This window comes from Octopus sinensis, linkage group LG7, assembly GCF_006345805.1.
Source record: "Octopus sinensis linkage group LG7, ASM634580v1, whole genome shotgun sequence".
Lineage (NCBI taxonomy): Eukaryota > Metazoa > Mollusca > Cephalopoda > Octopoda > Octopodidae > Octopus > Octopus sinensis.
The window spans coordinates 106555779-106577365 of NC_043003.1; the positions used below are offsets into that span (position 1 = coordinate 106555779).

The following is a 21587-nucleotide window of genomic DNA, read 5'->3' on the forward strand; positions in this document are numbered from 1 at the left end:
CCAAGAAACAGATGGGCACAAGACAGAAATGGATAAAGTTAGAAAGCAGATAAGGTATAGCAATGCATGGTGATGGTGACTAGCATAGCATTACCAGACTACTATGCTACTCTTACTATACCTATTTCTTTACTACCCACAAGGGGCTAAACACAGAGGGGACAAACAAGGAAAGACAAATGGATTAAGTCAATTATATCGACCCCAGTGCATAACTAGTACTTATTTAATCGACCCCGAAAGGATGAAAGGCAAAGTTGACCTCGGCGGAATTTGAACTCAGAACGTAGTGGCAGACGAAATACCTATTTCTTTACTACCCACAAGGGGCTAAACACAGAGAGGACAAACAAGGACAGATACACAGATTAAGTCAATTATATCGACCCCAGTGCATAACTGGTACTTAACTTATCGACCCCGAAAGGATGAAAGGCAAAGTCGACCTCGGCGGAATTTGAACTCAGAACGTAAAGACAGACGAAATACCTATTTCTTTACTACACACAAGGGGCTAAACACAGAGAGGACAAACAAGGACAGACACACAGATTAAGTCGATTATATCGACCCCAGTGCGCAACTGGTACTTAACTTATCAACCCCGAAAGGATGAAAGACAAAGTCGACCTCGGCGGAATTTGAACTCAGAACGTAGTGGCAGACGAAATACCTATTTCTTTACTACCCACAAGGGGCTAAACACAGAGAGGACAAACAAGGACAGACACACAGATTAAGTCAATTATATTGACCCCAGTGCATAACTGGTACTTAACTTATCGACCCCGAAAGGATGAAAGGCAAAATCGACCTCGGCGGAATTTGAACTCAGAACGTAGCGGCAGACGAAATACCACAAAGCATTTCGCCTGGCGTGCTAACGTTTCTGCCAGCTCGGCGCCTTCCCTGCCAACAGAGAGACAGCAGGATCAAATTTTAAATTTAAACATCCAATTCCTTTACTCAAATTATTCCATAATCAAAGAGACAGAGACTTCTGGATTAACTAATGCATATATGCAGTATATCAACTGCTGCTGTCGTTATAACAATTCTTTACTAGAGCTACTACAAGACTATCAGCAAACAACCTTCATTTTTTGGCAACCTGTTTAATATCTACCATTAATGGGCATAAAAACGAAAATGTTTTGATCAATTCCTCCCCATCCACCATCATTTCCAGGTCATAAAAATTGCATTTGGAACAGATTGCATTTTATAAATGCTTCTTACTACAAGTTGCAGTAAAGCTAAAAGCTTAATGGATCTAATGGCCATGGTCTTGTCCTTAGGAAACAAAAATAGAGAAATACCTTCCATGATCATATGTTAATGACTCTACTTATCTTTTTATTTTTTTTTTCCTCCCTACTTCCATAAAAACATTCCATTCATATAAATTACATAAATTCTCAATTGCTTGCATATATCAATTTATCTTTAGTATGCCGAGCCATAATGGGTGGGAGAAGGTTTTAAGTGACTAAAATACAACCCCCCCCAAAAAAAAACAAACAAACTAAATTATCTTTTTGAAAGTCGAATTAACCCTATAACACATAAAGTATCAAATATGCAGTGAAAAACGAAAAAAAAAACAAAAAAAAAACAGTAAAATCTAAAAATTTAGGTGGAAAAGTTGAAAAGTTGCAACACCCACAAAGTATTATAATGCTTGTATGCAATAATAATGTTGTTGTTCAAACAAAGAATCCTTAAACTTGGTATAGCATTTGATTTGTCATTCTTTGGAAAATTTATTGTATTTGAAACATCAAGAATTATTAACAATTTGGCTTCAAGTAAGATTCTTAGCATCTTCGTATTGTTCATTGTTGCAGTGGCTTGTGAAACGTTATATTTAATACTCATGGTTCTATATTGGATAAAATTATTTTCCAATTAAAAAATAATAATAACAACAATCCCCTCACACCTCATCTCTTTTAAATTGTGTGAGTGGGTGTATATAAGTGTATATACATCTGTGTATGTGGACGTATGTACATATATCTGTGTATGCATTCATGTCTATACTGTTCTAACTTTCCATCATTGAGATAGATGGTGGTGGTGGTGGGTTTACTGTGTTTATATTATTCACACCATCATCATTTAACACCCATTTTCCATGCTGGCATGGGTTGGACTGTTTGACAGGAGCTGCACCAGGCTCCAACTGTCTGTTTTGGCATGGTTTCCACACGCCACCAGCACAGGTGCTTTATTGGTGTTTTATACATGCCACCAGCACAAGTGCTTTATAATACATGCCACCAGCACAAGTGCTTTATATGTGCCACTAGCATGGGTGCTTTATATACATGCCACCAGCACAAGTGCTTTATAATACGTGCCACCAGCATGGGTGCTTTATATACATACCACCAGCACAAGTGCTTTATATATATGACACCAGCACAAGTGCTTTATATATGTGCCACCAGCACAAGTGCTTTATATATGTGACACCAGCACGGGTGCTTTATATGTGACACCAGCACGGGTGCTTTATATGTGACACCAGCACGGGTGCTTTATATATGTGACACCAGCACGGGTGCTTTATATGTGACACCAGCACGGGTGCTTTATATATGTGACACCAGCACGGGTGCTTTATATGTGACACCAGCACGGGTGCTTTATATATGTGACACCAGCACCATACACAATACATCATTTTCCCTATTCCTATTTCTTTTCATCTGGTACAATAGTATTTTTTTTTTTGTCTTTTTACAGAGAAATAATTATTTAATGTTCAATGAAAAAAATACTTATAGAATAAAATAGAATATCTAACTTCTACTGGTTTTGAACTCTCACTCTGGCTATGAGACACAAACACTTTCACACATGCATTTACACAGGATAGACTTTTAGTTTCCACCTAATCCACTCACAGGGTGTTGGCTGGCTTGAGACATTTGTGGAAGACACCTGCCCGAGGTGCCAAGTCTGTGCTTATTTCCTCTCCCAAATGAAAAGTAAGCTTTTATACAAAAAGGAAAACAGGAAAACGTAAATGATACACCATGTGAATAAAAGATAAAAAGAGTACAAGAGTGCTATATGGATACGTGATATCTCCATAGATATCACTTTTAGAGAGTACAAGCCAAATGGGGGGGAGCATCTATGTGGTTACTCGACTACCTAGAAACAGCAGCCAACTCTTTCTCAATACATTAGTTTTGAAAAATGGGAAGGACATACTGAATATCAAGATGGTGATGATTAGAACGGTTTTGCTTACAGGTCAACTTAATCATGTCTGACCAGGGGTTAAACAACAGCAATTTCATGTAATATGTTGAAGGGCCAAAAGCCAAGTGAAATGAAATGACCCAGACAGGAATTTAAACCAGTGTTGCAGAACTTGGTTCACCAGGTACTTTCTATTCTGTTGGCCTAAGAAAATCTACCCAAAACCTACTACTACATATATTAAATGGAAAAAAGAAAAAAAAAGAAAAAGAAAACTGCAAACTAAAAGAAAAGGAAACACAAACACACACAAGAAAAATAAGATACAAACCTATCTTAGCTACTCTGATTTCTTGTACAAGTTCCAAGAAGGAAGGTTGAAGTGTATCTTAAGTTGCATGATATATACATATACACACATATATATATATACATTTCAACATACATATATATATATACACACACACACACACCACACACACATATATGTATTTATTACCCCAATCACCATCACAATCATTGTTTTTATGCCCTTCCCCTAGCCTCATAATTGGGTTGAGCAAGTCTCAAAGAGTCTTACATACTTTGCAATGTAATGGGTATATTTTTATATAGTTATCATGCCGCCAACACATGAAAGAGGTTGGCTATAGCAGAAATAAATGCTTTCTTCTGCCCAGAATCAGTTTTTTTAAGAATTTACTTCCCTCCCAGACAAGTTGCCTGTGATGTGGTTTGTTGAATCAACATCTCTTTCACACATTCTGTCCTCTCGTTTTTGCTTTTTTTTTTTGCCGTTTTCTTTGGCACGGCTCTTTATGATTGGATACCCTTCTTATCACCAAATGCTTCACACTCTGCACATTTTATCTATTTCTTTACTACCCACAAGGGGCTAAACACAGAGGGGACAAACAAGGACAGACAAATGAATTAAGTCGATCACATCGACTCCAGTGCGTAACTGGTACTTAATTTATCGACCCCGAAAGGATGAAAGGCAAAGTCGACCTCGGCGGAATTTGAACTCAGAATGTAACGGCAGACGAAATACGTTCTGAGTTCAAATTCCACCGAGGTCGAATCGTACCTCCATAGATGTTGGAATTTCAGTTTTGCAAACTGAACAGAAATAATGCACAGACAGGAAAGACCGATAATGTCTTACAACGTAATAGTGATAAAATATACTTTTGTGTGTGTGTGTGTGTGTGCGCACACACACAGAATCATTATCATCATCATCATTTAATGTCTGTTTTCCATGCTGGCATGGGTTGGATGGTTTGACAGGAACTGAGAAACCAGAGAAGTATGACAAGCTCCAACGTCTGCTTTGCCTGATATTGTGCGTGTACATGTGTACACACACACACACAGAGGCACACACATGCACGCGCACACACACACATGCACGCACACACACACACATCAAACTTTGCTCCTACACAAAATGAACATTTTATCGCCTCAATCATTAGTCTTAAAAATCATCATCATCATCATCATCATACAGTCAAATCCTTTTACACAATTTTGTTGACATCTACCACAAATCTCAAATCAAAATAACATTTTTAGTTTATAAAGAAATAATTATACAGCAACTGAGTCAAAGCACACACACACACACACACACCACACACACAAATACACTAAAATCTGTGGTACTGTAGACAAACCTGCTTTAAGCAATCCACAGTCTAAAAAAAAAAAAAAAAAGAAAGAAAGAAAGAAAGAAAGCTAATAAATTGTATTTATGGATAGACGGGCTATTATGGAAACATAAAAAGAATTTTAAAAAAATAAAATAAATAAGTCAATAATCAGAATGAATTGAACAGAAACTGTTGGTAAATCAATAATTTACCTCTGTAACAGCTGGCTAGAAGTGAAGGCGTTAAATGAGAGTTGTAGAAATATTAGTTTGGTAAGTAGGGAGGAGGAAGAGGAGGAGGGGAGGATCTAGTAGGAGAGGAGGAAATATAATAAGTCTATCATCCAATTTCATTGTTCTCACTGAGATGTTTCTTTCCAATAAATAAACAAAGACTATTATTTCAACACTTTTTTCCTCAACACCATTCGGTTCTCATTGTATAAATATACACAGCAGGTCCTCCTCTGCATCAATATAGCAAAAACCCCTTCTTACTTACACACACACACACACAAACATACCTCTATAAGTGTGTGTGTGTGTGTGTGTATTGGTTTGTTTTGTAACAGATCAATACGAAGATTAGGCAAAAAGAAACACATGCAAGAGTCTTGCAACAACTTGTGCTTTTATATCTCATAAACAGATTTACATTCCATCAAGCTTAGCTTCGTATACTATGTCTGTGCAGATGTGCAGATGTAGAAGGAGATGGCGGGGGTGGGGGTGTGTGGGGTGGGGGGCTTCCATGTTCAAAGTAAACACGAAAGAACAGAGCTAGAAAAAAAACTTCCAAATGTATTAGGTGTTATATTTTCATCAAAATAATTCTTCCCCCCACCCCCCTCTTCTAAATGTGATTATAAAATACAATATCTTTCCAGTTTTGCAGGGGTCAGAAAACATCTTCTGTAGAAAGATACAAAGTACAATACACACACACACACACACAAATGCACTAAGATATCAGTACACGCATATACACACAGGCAGACAATATATATATATATATACACACATATATATATATATATATATATATATGTATGTATATATATATATATATGTATATATATATGTATGTATATATATTTTAATACATAAATACACAAACATACATAAATTTATACAGATTAACACATATATACACAAATACACATATGTATTAATACATGCACCCAAACACATACACACACAAATATATGCAAATATTTGCACACAGTGCTATACACACAAATATTGTATTAGCATATATATATATAAGAATTAAAATGTAGGACAAGAGATGGAACGAACCGACGAATCGATATATATATATATACACACACACACACATACTAATACAAACATTATATACACATACAAATAGTTTTATTTCTGCTGTTCATGCATATGTGCACATAAACTTATGTGCAAATGTAGAAATAAATGCACCAATGGGCAGCAGTCATCCAGTGTAAGCGAGTGCACATGTATATTCCTATTTTTACTTGTTTCAGTCATTTGACGGTGGCCATGCTGGAGTACTGCCTTTAGTCAAAGAAATCGACCTGTGGACGTGTTCTTTGTAAGCCTAGTACTTATTCTATCAATCTCTTTTACTGAACCACTAAGTAACGGAGACATAAACACACCAACACTGGTTATCAAGTGATGGGGGAGACACACAGACACACAAACACATATATATGTATGAGTGTGTGTGTGTATATGTTTGTGTGTCTGCCTTTGTCCCCACCCCCACCCCAACATCGCTTGACAACTGATGCTGGTGTGTTTACGTCCCCATAACATAGCAGTTCAGCAAAAGAGACCAATAGAATAAGTACTAGGCTTACAAAAATAAGTCCTGGGGTAGATATGCTTGACTAAAGGTGGTGCACCAGCATGGCCACAGTCAAATGACTGAAACAAGTAAAAGAGAAAAGAATATGATGATCTACTTTCAGTTTCTGTGTACCAAATCCACTCACAAGGTTTGAGGCTATAGCAGAAGACACTTGCCCAAGGTACCACACAGTGGGACTGAACCCGGAACCATGTGATGAGGTAATGAATGTGTGACGTTCCGTATGGAGGTAGTTAACAGCAGGTTTAAGTGGCTTTCATTAACAGAGCCCAACAGATGACAGACAGTAGCTGACAGGATTTCTCCTTCCCTTCTGTTCCCTTCTCCTCAACCCACCAACATTTCACTCTTTACTGTTCACACAGCAAATTAACAGCAAAAACCACAAACAAGCAACAAGCAAGCCAGCCAGACAACAAAGCAGTCGGGGAAACTTCTAGATATGTTCTCATTCAACCAGCTTCATATAGCAAGTGAAATCACTTTCCAACAAAGACCCCCACCCCCCAATTATGATAACAAGGTGGAGGAAGGAGCATGTGGGAAACCATAGATCTTTTTTTTTTTAATCTTTGAATAGCAGGGACCAAAGAAAGTCAAGATATCCATGAACTCAAAGTCGGATTGCTAAACAAAGGAACCTCTATACAGTTTCTAGATTTGCAAAAATAGCAACTAAATTTTCCTTAAACTGCAACTTAACATTGGACAGTTATGTGTCCTCATCTTGTTTGTTGTTAACATAACGTTTCAGCTGATATACCCTCCAGCCTTCATCAGGTATCTTGGAGAAATTTCAAACCTGATGAAGGGTGGAGGGTATATCAACCGAAACGTTGTGTTAACAACAAACAAGATGAGGACAAATATCTGCCAAATGTAAATAATGTACATAATTCCTGATCTCTTAAATATAGAACTGTATTATCTAATCAGTACGGAGCTGACATTAGACTTCAATGGAGACATATTGCGAAACTCCAACAAAAACTAGCTCGTCTTTCAAACCATCTAACTTTCCTGTGTAGATGTAGGGGCTCAAAGCTAATACAACCTGGCTTGAATATAAAGACATCAGTGGATTTATATAAAGATAGAAGAGTAGTGGTAAAGGCAGGACATGCCCTCGCCCATGAGAGGATTCATTACAACCGTTGGAAAAAACATCAACTAAACAATGAAATCAAAGAGAGGTTATCTTCATTACTTAGGAAAACAGCCAGTGATGGTGATAGAGAATTCAACAAGATCTAGAAATGTCATACATGAAAGAATTTGAAATTGTGAAGACATGCCAAATTAAGAAGTTTATGAAACTCAAAGGTCAGAGAATGAAGACTGAAGCCCGTTACCCACCTGTGAAAGCAGTAATTAATGAAAATGAGAACCTAGGTTCGAAATTTCCCCAAGATACCTGATGAAGGGTGGAGGGTATATCAGCTGAAACATCGTGTTAACAGCAAACAAGATGAGGACAAATATCCATCAAATGTAAATAATTCCTCATCTCTTAGATATAGAACTGTGCAACTTAATGTCTTAAGAAAAAAAAAGTAAACATTGGATAATGCAGTTCCAAATATAGCAAAAGACATGATGGTCATGTCTAGAATTTAGATAAAACTTGATCTAACAGAACAAAGGCTGGTTGATGACAACTGAAAGCCATGATTTAATCCAACTGGGTCTCATTTCTTTCAAGAACATTTCAAGTTAAAATAAAACTGAAGAAGTACTTTCATTCTTTTACTGGTTTTAGTCACTGAACTGTGGCCATGCTGGGGCAGTACCTTCAAGATTTTGTTGACCATACCAACCCCAGGACTTCTAGGATTCCTATAGCTTTATACTGACCTGCACATAGTGAATAGAATTGGTAGACAGAAATTGAGAATCTTACTCTGTGTGTGTGTGTGTGTGTGTGTGTGTGTGTGTGTGTTATGCCTCCTTGCCTAGACTTAATGTGATAGTTGTAAACAAATGCTATCGTCGAGCAGTGTCCATTTCCAGTCTTCTGTGAAAACATGATCGTGGAGAAATATTACCTTATTTGGAAGACAGGTGAGGGTTGGTGGCAGGAAGGGCATCCAGCTGAGGAACATATTCTCCTAAACAAATTGCATCCAACCATGCAAATGTGGAAAAGTGGATGTTAAAACGGTGATGATGATGATGATGATAAATCATAACAGAGTGTTACTAAAAATATTACATTGAACAATTAAATCTACAAGAATTTCTCTTGTAAAGGTAAATAGCATGTGGTTCAGCAGAGCCAGCCATGCCCAGGTAGATTTAAAAAGATTCTGTCTGTTCAATCCAGTTGGCTGTAATCTGTGATTAAGTTTCTGTGAAACAAAGATAAGACTTCTACCTGCTTTTGTTAACTCAATAATATGTGGCTTCTAAAACCAAATTGTCTTACATATTCTTTTTCTTTCTCTCTGTAACAACATTTGATAAAAACATCAGACACCTTGGCATATATATGGCTGTGTGGTAAGTAGCTTGTCTACCAACCGCATGGTTCCGGGTTCAGTCCCACTGCGTGGCACCTTGGGTAAGTGTCTTCTACTATAGCCTCGGGCCGACCAAAGTCTTTGAGTGGATTTGGTAGATGGAAACTGAAAGAAGCCCGCCGTATATATATATATATGCGTTTGTATGTGTGTGTCTGTGATTGTCCCCTAGCATTGCTTGACAACCGATGCTGGTGTGTTTATGCCCCCATCACTTAGCGGTTCGGCAAAAGAGACCGATAGAATAAGTACTGGGCTTACAAAAGAATAAGTCCCGGGGTCGAGTTGCTCGATTAAAGGCGGTGCTCCAGCATGGCCGCAGTCAAATGACTGAAACAAGTAAAAGAGTAAAAGATATATATATATATATTACAGAGAGGTACTTGCATAGCAAGTGATTTGATCTGAGATCGTGTGCTGGAACGAAAGCAATTGCCGCGTGGAAGGTGTTTATAAGCCATTTAAGAAACACACAAAAGCCGTTCGATCCACTTCAACATTTAAGTTTAATTTGTCAAAATATTTTCGTCGCTAAATATTTTGTTCACTGACAAAAATCCGTGCTGCATCTCTGGTTATACACATACAATTTATATATGTTATTATTATTTTTTTTTTTGGAATTTACTTAATCTTTTACATTTTATTGTTATTTTAACGTTAATATTTCTATTATATGTAATTTTCTAGATGGTGTAATTGAATTGTTCATTTTGAATTGATAAGAGGTGTTTTTTTTCTAATTTTTTATATATATATTATATTGTGTGAAATTTGATTTAGTATTTCTAAATTGAATTTTTTTTTCCTTGTAAGTTTTGGATTTTATTCCCTCAAATATTAATAATTATATATACATACATATTAGAAGAAATGAGGTACTCAGAAATCTGGATGGTTTTATATTTACAGATATTTATTAGCGCTTTTGTCCACTCTAGTGGAGTCTAGACTCCACTAGAGTGGACGAAAGCACTAATATGTGATATATGAATTATAAAAACATGTAACAAACAAATAAATCTCTGTAAATATAAAACCATCCAGATTTCTGAGTACCTCATTTCTTCTAATATATAATACCTGGACATCATCTCCAAACATTCTAATATATATGCATGCCAAATTATAAGACTAAATATTTCACAATAGATATTTGACTGGACCCAATTTATATGAAATTAGTAGTGGCTGTGTGGTAAGTAGCTTGCTTACCAACCACTTGGTTCTGGCTTCAATCCCTTTGCATGGCACCTTGGGCAAGTGTCTTCTGCTATAGCCTTGGGCTGACTAAAGCCTTGGATTTAGTAGATGGAAACTGAAAGAATCCCATCATGTGTGTGTGTGTCCTACTACCACTTGATGACTAGTGTTGATGTGTTTACGTCACCATAACTTAGTGGTTTGGCAAAAGAGACTGGTAAAACAAGTAGTAAGCTTAAAAAGAATAAGTACTGGGGTCACTTTGTTCAATTAAAATTCCTCATAATGCTCCAGTATGGTTGCAGTCTAATGACTGAAATAAGTGAAAGATATGTTGGCGGCTGGAAAAGAATTTTGATCCAAAAGACCTATAATCAAAGCCATGTGAGTTGTACCCCAGATACATTACCCAAACTTCTCTTCTTCTCAAGATAGAGTGAGGTTTGAAGACTAAGCTGCTACATCTAGCAAATCAAATGATTAGATTTCCTGAGGAAATACTGTATTTATTGGTGGAGCAGAAGGAAATTGTCATTTTTAATAATTGATAAATTGTAAGAATGAAGAGAGGAAATATCCTATAAATTTTTTTCTGGAATGATATTACCATTTATTTTTAAGAGGTGACAAAGTAACTCTCAACATTTATATTTCATAGCAGCAGTTGTTTTAACTTTAGCCATTAAATGTCTTGTTGAAGAACGTGGAGAATGAGACTTATGGAGTTTCAAATGGTGAGGCCTGAAATAATTCATCATAATTCAATATCATCATCATTTAACGTCTGCTTTCCATGCTGTCATCAGTTGGATGGTTTGGCTGGAGACTGGCAAGCTAGGGGGTTGCACCAGGCTTCAACCTGATCTGGCAATGTTTCTACAGCTGGATGCCCTTCCTAACGCCAACCACTCCGAGAGTGTAGTGGGTGCTTTTTGACATGCCACCATCATGAGGAGCCAGTCAAGCGGCACAGGCATCGGTCACAACTACAATTTCCATTTGATTTTAATTATATTTGAATAACTTCATCATTAAGCAGCAACAATAATAATAATGGTTTCAAATTTTGGCACAAGGCCAGCAGTTTTTGTGGAGGGGATAAGTCGGTTACATCAACCCTAGTGCATAACTGGTACTTATTTTATCAACCCCAAAAGGATGAAAAGCAAAGTCAACTTTGGTGGAATTTGAACTCAGATCATAAAGACAGACAAAATACTGCCAAGCATTTTGCCTGGAGTGCAAAGAATTCTGCCAGCTCACCAAATTTATAAATAATAATAACAACAATAAGACTTATTTCAAGTTTTAGCACAATGCCAACAATTTTAGGAAGGTATCAATCAATGAAATCGGCCCCAGTATATGACAAGTACTTTATTCTACTTTAAGATGGGAAGCAAAGTTAACCTTGGTGGAATTTGGAACTCAGAATGTAAAGATGGATGAAATGCTGCTAAGGATTCTGCCGGTGCCACACCGCCAATAGTGGCAGCGGCAATGGGTTTCTACTATAGACATAAGGGCCGAAAGTATTCTGTGTAGAGAATTCTAGAAAGAAAGAAAGAAAGAGAAGGAAAGGAAGGAAGGAAGGAGGGAGGAAAGAAGGAAGAAGGGAAGGAAGGGAAAGAGGGGGGAAGGAAGGAAGGAGGGAGGAAAGAAGGAAGAAGGGAAGGAAGGGAAGGAGGGGGGAGGAAGGAAGGACAGGATGGTCATATCTCTGATCAAAGCCTTGCAACTACGTGCAGCAGACATGCACTGAACATCAAAAGAAATAGAACCCGACATTGCTGAGTGAAAGAAGGCATGGCTGGGAGGTTAAGAAGCCCACTTGCAACCATATGGTTTTGGGTTCAGTCCCATTGCATGGCACATTGAGTAAATGTCATCTACTGTAGCCCAGTGTTGACCAATGCTTTGTGAGTGAATTGAATAGATGGAAACTGTGTGGAAGCCTGTGGTGTGTGTGTGTGTGTGTGTGTCCCACCACCTGATAACTAATGTTGGTTTGTTTATGTCTCTGTAACTTAGCAGTTCAGAAAAAGAGACTGACAGATCAATTATTAGACTTAAAAATATGTATTGGGGTTGGTTTGTTCAAGTACACCCCCTCAAGATAGTACCCCAGCATGGCCACAGTCCAATGACTGAAATAAGTAAAAGATAAAAGATAAATGACTGAGACGCTTGACAGTAATTGCCAACATGAGAGATAAATCATTACGACTGAAGAAAAAAAGAATTTTAAATCATTAAGCAATTATTTTGGAAAATAATTAATTTGACATGAGTTGATATCTTATCAATCATTAACTGAAGCCTTCCCCAATGAAAGTAGAAGAAGAAATATAAAACATAAAATGGGTAAAAAGAAAAAAAGAGAAAATTAAACATCAAGAAAAAATATAGACTAAGACTGTGGTGGGGGGGAGGGGTTGACATCATATAAATATTTAAAATAATTTAGATTGTTGTACGAGAAATCTGCTGATGGAATGTTAAAGACAGAAGGTTTGGTAGTTGTGCAGTCTAAAAGGTTTCATCTTTTACCTACAACATTTAAATTTCTAATGTTAATCCTACATTAACTTTAATAATGTTAAGCTGACATTGCTAATAATTCTGTAATCCATTTCAGTGAATGTCTTCCAAGAGGATTACCATAGAACAAGATTTCTTTCTTTGTTGGTGCCATGCCAACAAGCAGCTGTGCTGGTGCCATGCCAACAAGCAGATGTGCTGGTGCCATATATAAAACACTGGCGCTGGTGCCATGTAAAAAGCACCAAGTACACTCTGTAAAGTGGTTGGTGCCACGAAGGATATCAAATCATAGAAGTGCTGCCAAAACAGACAACTGGAATCTGGTGCAATCCTCTGGCTTGCTAGTTTCTATAAACAGTCCAACCCATGCCAGCATCGAAAATATATCCGCACAAGGGATCTACAGAATTAATTTGTGAGAAAAAACATATTCAGAAGGAATAAACTATAGTAACTATCATTTATTTCTTTGTAATTATTTGATTAATTTAAATAGTTCATGTATGGAACGCTATAAACATGGTAAGATCTACAATTCAAGGACAGTGGTTGTGGTCTGCATCAGTTGAAGTTAATCTGTAAAAGTTTGGGGGAAGAAACGAATCACAGCAAGTCGATTTCTTGTGAGGTATAAAAAATTCATTGATTGGAACAATAGTCATTCTTTGGAGAGAGAAAATACGGATAATACGATAGTGATAGATACAGGAGTGAGAAAGAGCTGAAAGAATGAAACGTGGTGTAAATGTGTGTAGAGAAAAGGAAAACAAAGTGTGAGAGTATTGAACAATGTCGGAGGAAATAAAGCCTGTCAGGAGATGTTTTGCTAAATTAAAGAACAACTCTCTGAAATGAAACACTGCATCATCTTCCTATAGAGTGATAACAACAGCAATAATTATCCAACCAAATACTATGAACTTTTTGGTGTTATTTATCTCTTAGCAGACCTGAGATCAAAAGCATTCCAGCCATGACCATCATGTCTTTTCTTTTTTTTTTTTCAGGTAGTGTATCTAGGACTATATTATAAATGACTGGCAGAAACGTTAGCATGCTGGGCGAAATGCGTAGCCGTATTTCGTCTGCCGTTACGTTCTGAGTTCAAATTCTGCCGAGGTCAACTTTGCCTTTCATCTTTTCGGGGTCGATAAATAAAGAACCAGTTACGCACTGGGGTCGATGTAATCGACTTAATCCCTTTGTTTGTCTTTGTCCCCTCTATGTTTAGCCCCTTGTGGGCAATAAAGAAATATATATTATAAATGACTGGTGTCCTTCATTTATTAAGACTAGCTGTAGAAACACTGCCAGATCTGACTGGCCTGGTGCAGCCTTCGGGCTCCCCAGACTCCAGTTGAACCGTCCAACCCATGCTAGCATGGAAAGCGGACGTTAAATGAGGATGATGATGATGATGATGTAGGGTGTGATTCAAGTGAATTTTTACTTATTTCTAACAGGTCGCAAGACCACATCAATCCTTTAGCATTTAAACCAGCCATATCCGGCCAAAAGTATTCTGCCTGTTTTATGTTCAAAATGGCCAGATCTTGTCTCTCACACCAACCCTACAATATCATTTTAAAACTTAACATCTACCTCATCAAAATCTCAAAGCTACAAGATAATGCATGGTTAGTTCAAGGCAATGTGGATAAAAAAGGATTAATTTTGGCAGAATAATGCGAACACTAAAGAGTTAAAGCTTGAAACTAATGTCATCAGTAGAGAGGATGCGACTAACGAATAAGACAGATTCTTCGCCCACAACCCCAACACTAGACCCAACCCCTTTTGTTTTGTTTTTTTAACTGTCATTGCATCACACAAAAAGGATACTTACCGAATAAATTGATGGACTTGGTATTGTACAAACTATCAACACCTGAAATTAGAAATAAAAACTTAAGTCAGAATTTATAGACAAAGTCCTTCTCACAACGAAGGTAAGTTTACTCAGAACAATACACTTCCCCCCCACTTAAAAAAAAAAAATCTAACCCAGATTTATGTCTTTGTTACATTCAAAATTCACATACCTACACGCAGAAACATTGCGTATGTGCATGAGTGTGTGCACAAGAAATACATACATGTGGGATCTGTTAACTTCAACAAAAGATGCAGCTGAGGAGGAAACTACAAAACCACAACGGCTCCCATCTCTGTTATTCCTTCCATGCCCTCACGTGTGAGGAAGCTAGAGAAGAAGTGATTTTTTTTTTGTTTCTTTTATTGCAATCACATGTGATACTCAGATGGTTGCAACAAAAGGGGCCACTGCTTGTGTGTGGCACCAAGAAGCCTGAGACTTGTGTTTTCGGGGTTGGGGATGCATGCCTGCAATTCATATTTTGCAGCATGTGTTTCAATCCCTGAATGTCTGAAGCCAAAAAAACCCTTTTTTTACAGTATTTTTGTTAAACTATACTTATTTCTGTTATTTTTGAAAATAACGAAGAATTCACTAAAGCAATTTTGTCATAATTAAACTGGTCTATTCTATTCTATTACTTGTTTCAGTCATTTGACTGCGGCCATGCTAGAGCACCACCTTTAGTCGAGCAAATCGACCCCGGGACTTATTCTTTGTAAGCCCAGTACTTATTCTATCGGTCTCTTTTGCCGAACCGCTAAGTAACGGGGACGTAAACACATCAGCATCAGTTGTCAAGCAATGCTAGGGGGACAAACACAGACACACAAACATACACACACACACACACACATATATATATATATACATATATACGACAGGCTTCTTTCAGTTTCCGTCTACCAAATCCACTCACAAGGCTTTGGTTGGCCTGAGGCTATAGTAGAAGACACTCGCCCAAGATGCCACACAGTGGGACTGAACCCGGAACCATGTGGTTGGTAAGCAAGCTACTTACCACACAGCCACTCTTAATTAAAACCTATTAAATTTTATGTAAATTTAAGATCACTTTAGAACAGGAAGTCAGCATTAGAGAATAAAGGGTTGTCTCAGGAAGGTTGGTATCAAAAAGGGTCAAAACTCATGTTTCAAAAGATTGTGTCCTTCTCTTATGTGAACTTTATCATGTAAATGCACTTACATTTATGCATATGCACATACATACATGCTACTGAATGGCTATTACTCTCTGACAAGTTTTCCTTTTTACCCAGCAAAACTGCCCAAAAGTCCACCTCACCAAAAAAGCTTGATGGGGTTGCAGTTTAGTTGCTGACTGCCTGACCGAGCAGAAGTTGTCTTGGCTTACATGGTTACCAGTAATGGGATCTGGATATCACATCTACCGATACACGTGCACAAATATTCAGCACTTGTTGCACTGCTTTTTATAGCAGAAACAACAGTAAGCCAATGGCATTCATTGTGAAACTTCTTAACTCCACCTGACATCAATATACTCTTTTATTCTTTTACTTGTTTCAGTCATTTGACTGCAGCCATGCTGGAGCACTGCCTTTAGTCAAGCAAATTGACCCCAGGACCAATTCTTTGTAAGCCTAGTACTTATTCTATCAGTTTATTTTGCTGGACTGCTAAGTTATGGGGACGTGAACGCACTAGCATCACTTGTCAAGTGATGTTGGGGGTGGGGGGACAAACACACACATACAAACATATACACACACACACACACACACATATATATATATATATATATATAAGATGGGTTTCTTTCAGTTTCCGTCTACCAAATCCACTCACAAGTCTTTGGTCGGCCAGTGGCTATAAGCAGAAGACATTTGCCCAAGGTGCCATGCAGTGAGACTGAACCCAGAACCATGTGGTTGGTAAGCAAGTTACTTACCACACAGCCACTCCTGTGCCCATACATATATATATATATATTATATTATATACCCGCTAAAAGGACACTTGTGAAAAATTGAAGAAATCATTATTTCCTAATGTCTTTCAATATACAAGACCAGCTGAAGAATTTAATGCAAAAGTCTATTTGAGCGAAGTGAGCTTAATGCCGAATATACTTGTGGCAGCAAATATATGCCACTTTAATTAAGTTGAAGTGTAGAGACATTAAAAGATATTATGTTCTATATTTATGTATAAAGTGAGTCTGTGGTTAGAAACACTAGGAGACATATTGTGTCTCGGCTCAAAGTTTTGTAGGAGAGTGGGGGGAGGGGGGAGATGGAGAGAACAGGCGAGAAAGGAAGGTGGAGGGAGGAATGAAGATGGAAGAGGGAGAGAGAGATGGAGAGAGTGAAACAGAGAGAAAGCAAGAGAGAGGGGAGAGAGGAAACAGCTTGAGAGACAGGGAGCAAGTCTGAGAAAAAATATGAGGGTAAGTTGTAACAGAGAGAGAAAGAGAGAGAGAGAGAGAGAGAGAGAGAGAAAAGAGAAAGACAGATTGATAAAGAGAAAAGTGTGTGTGTGAAGAAAAATGTGTGTGCGTGTGAAGAAAAATGTGTGTGTGTGTGTGTGAGAAAAATGTGTGTGTGTGTGAAGAAAAAAGTGTGTGTGTGTGTGTGAAGAAAAATGTGTGTGCGTGTGAAGAAAAATGTGTGTGTGTGTGAAGAAAAATGTGTGTGTTTGTGTGTGAAGAAAAATGTGTGTGTGTGTGTGAAGAAAAATGTGTGTGTGTGTGTGTGTGAAAAAAATGTGTGTGTGTGTGTGTGTGTGAAGAAAAATGTGTGTGTGTGTGTGAAGAAAAATGTGTGTGTGTGTGTGAAGAAAAAAGTGTGTGTGTGTGTGAAGAAAAAAGTGTGTGCGTGTGAAGAAAAATGTGTGTGTGTGAAGAAAAATGTGTGTGTGTGAAGAAAAATGTGTGTGTGAAGAAAAATGTGTGTGTGTGTGTGTGAAGAAAAATGTGTGTGTGTGTGAAGAAAAATGTGTGTGTGTGTGAAGAAAAATGTGTGTGTGTGTGAAGAAAAATGTGTGTGTGTGTGTGTGAAGAAAAAAGTGTGTGTGTGTGTGTGAAGAAAAAAGTGTGTGTGTGTGTGTGTGAATAAAAAAGTGTGTGTGTGGTGTGTGTGTGTGAAGAAAAAAGTGTGTGTGTGAGCAAGTGCAAGAGAGAGCAAAGAAGATGATGCAAAAGTGGCAGTATTGTTGCATCTCATGTCTATTTTTTGGTTTATGTAATTCCCCTAACAGGTTGATCAGTTTGCAGAAAATACAGCCAAATGACTTTGTTTCAGTTGATACGTTAGAATATCAGCACCATGTTACTAACCTACGACCTACAAATTCAGTTTGATCTCCCTGCAGCTACCAAAGTTTAAAACCATCTCTCTAACTGCAGAAGCCATGCAATATCAAAGCTAATCAGAGTTTAATAGTCAGCTTAAGAAGACTTTGCAAAGTCACTTCCAAAGAAACATCAAGATTTCAGATAAAATAAATTATTGCTGAAAGCAAAATGTTCTTCAGAGAAATTATTTTAAAAGCTAAAGCTCAACTGGTTCGTTTACTTTAATATTTATGATATTTAAATAATTATGAGACACGAGTAAAACTGATTTCATATCATCTACGCACACACAGTCAGTGCGTGACCTGGCATTGACATGAGGAACGTTGCATCTTCCCAGGTGCATATTGCCAAGTTGGAAATGGAATGCAGGCAACTGGTTGGATGGAGTCTTAGAATTTTCAGAGCAAGAGGGCAGGAAACCAAGACGGGCTTCTGGGGGACATCCGCCCTCAGCTGTGTTGATTACTGGCCCAAACTAGGATCACCATGCAGTGTAAAATTAATGGCAGAAGTTGAAATAATCCAACAAAAACTATATAAAGACTGAAATGGTTAGAAGTCTGCTCAAATCTGGACATGTTGGACAGACCTATACACATTTTGTTTTTCAAAAAATACAGCGTAGGAGTGGCTGTGTGGTAAGTAGCTTGCTTACCAACCACATGGTTCCGGGTTCAGTCCTGCTGCGTGGCACCTTGGGCAAGTGTCTTCTACTCTAGCCTCGGGCCGACCAAAGCCTTGTGAGTGGATTTGGTAGACGGAAACTGAAAGAAGCCCATCGTGTATATATATGTATATATATATATATATATATATATATATTATATATATATATATATATGTGTGTGTGTATATATGTTTGTGTGTCTGTGTTTGTCCCCCACCCAACATCACTTGACAACCGATGGTGTGTTTACGTCCCCCGTAACTTAGTGGTTCGGCAAAAGAGACCGATAGAATAAGTACTAGGCTTACAAAGAATAAGTCCTGGGGTCGATTTCCTTGACTAAAGGCGGTGCTCCAGCATGGCCACAGTCACATGACTGAAACAAGTAAAAGAGTAATCTGTTAACAGCATTTTAATATAGGATCACAGTGTTAGCTGCTGTTATTTAACTCTAGGTCAGCCTTGATCAAGCAAGCCTATGATCAAAGGCATTCCATCCATGACCGTGTCTATCTAGCACTACATTATTCATTATTATGGAGATGTACTTGCATAGCAAGTGACCTGATCTAAGATCGTGTGCTGGAACGAAAACAACTGCAGCGTGGAAGGTGTTTATAAGCCATTTAAGAAACACACAGAAACTGTTAGATTCACTTCAACGTTTAAATTTAATTCGCCAAAATATTTTCATCACTTTGAGACTGCGACCTTTTCACTGACAAGATTTAGCACAGAGACACAGCACAGAATTTTATCAGTGATCAGGTCGTGGTCTGAAAGTGATGAAAATATTTTGGCAAATTAAATTTAAATGTTGAAGTGCATCTAACGGTTTTTGTGCTTTTTTTAATGGCTTATAAACACCTTCCGCACTGGAGTTGTTTATTCATTATGTCTTTCTTTTAATAAGATGGTATGGAGCGATTTAAATGAGATTTGATGGTGAATGTCTTGGATGGCTTGCCAAGTATCCAAATCTCACATCACATCATAGACAATGTGTAGACTCTCAGTTTTCTTAGATATTGTTGCTGATTAGCGCCATGTTAGGCATATCCGAGCTGGTTTATACAACAAGAGGGAATTCATTGAGTTTCCAAGATATATCGTTGTTCAATGTGTTCGATGTATTCTTTATTTAAGGTGATAGGATATTATTCGAGGGAAAGTTGTCTGCTATTGCTAGCGAGGAAAAATAAAGTAAGAGATATGGGTGGACTTTTCGAAGCCTGCGGTTTTAATAGAGAAACCAACATGCAAGTTGTTGAGCAGAGAGAGAAGAAAATGAGGGAGGAGAGAATATGGGATGAAAATAGAAATGGATGTAGGTTTAATACATTACCAACAATTAGGAAGAGAGAGAGAGAGAGAGAGAGAAAGAGAGAGACAGAAAAAGAGAGAGAGAGAGAAAGAGAGTGAGTGAGAGAGAGAGAGAGAGAGAAAGAGAGAGAGCAATTTAGTAGACTCCTAATTTAAATAAGCCATAAGCTTTATCCTGGATGCGTGTGGCATGCAGTCTCTTTCTTCACCGTCTGTGCATATTCTGTGTGCATGCATGTTTGTCGTATCAGTGTGTGTATGCTTGCTATCTGCATGCAGTGTGTGTGTGTGTGTGTGTGTGCCTTGTCAGCATGCATGCTCATCTGCATGCATGGATGCTTGTCAGTGTGCATGTGCATGTGTCTCGTCTGTGTTTACATGTCTTGTGTATCTCTCATCCGTGTATGCACACGTCATAACTTCAGACGTGTGCACATGTTTGTGTATTTGCATGTGTGTGATACATGCATTGTTAATGCGGGTATGTTTCTTTTTGTATGTGTGTGTGTGAACATATGTCATCTGTGTGTGTGTGTGAACATGTCTCCATGTGTGTGCTCATATAGTCTGCACATGTGCATGCATGCATGTGAATACCAGGCCTGCAGGAGAGTGCATGTCATACCTGTTAGGGTGTGAGTGTGTGTCCATGTGCAGTCTGTGCATACATACATAAAAAGTCAGATTTCACAATCCACTCACAAGGCTTTGGTCAGCTTGGGGTAATAAGAAGACACTTGCCCAAGGTGTCAAGCAGTGGGACTGAACCCGGAACCATGTGGTTGGGAAGCAAACTTCTTACCACACACCCACATCTGCACCTATATACAAGGAACATGGTGTTGGCTGAGTATACCTCCTGAACTTAGAGAGATCATTTTAAGTATTTTAGGTGCACAACATTTTTTCCATTTTTAATGCATTTTTTTGGCTATAACTCTCTAAAAATGCTTATATAGTTATTTCCCTTACAAATCCGAGCAACGCCGGGCGATACTGCTAGTTTATTACTAAAGCTATAAAGCAACAGAAACTAACATTTAAGCCAAATATCAACAATTTATTTTTGAAAGCAATTAAATTGTAAACTGCAAACAGGAAATTCTGACAAGCAACGTGTCCCGATATGCAAATGGCCAGTATACATGAAGTCATAATAACTTGTGTCATCTTTGGGAATCATTATAAAGAATTAGTGACTAATGAAGAACTAAAGATGGAAAATAATATTTAAGGAATGCATGTCAATAACGATCATCAATTTTATGGTGAAACAAGAAAATAAATAAATAAATGAAATGAAGAATAAAATTAAAAGGGAAATAGCTTTTTTTTTTTTTTTAAACTAATCCACTTCATTTGTCATAATTAAATCTTGAGCTTAATAAAT

At 37.7% G+C, this 21587-nt stretch overlaps 1 protein-coding gene across 4 annotated transcripts in view; it reads right to left on the reverse strand.

The window, feature by feature from the left end:
- The window catches only part of LOC115213915 (ras-related C3 botulinum toxin substrate 2), a 267882-nt gene that overhangs the window by 84630 nt on the left and 161665 nt on the right, over positions 1 to 21587 (reverse strand). For all 4 annotated transcript variants that reach the window (XM_036505077.1, XM_029782894.2, XM_036505076.1 and 1 more), the window contains one exon: positions 14838 to 14879. The gene's annotated coding sequence lies outside the window, so the exon portion shown is untranslated. The remainder of the gene's footprint in view (positions 1 to 14837; positions 14880 to 21587) is intronic.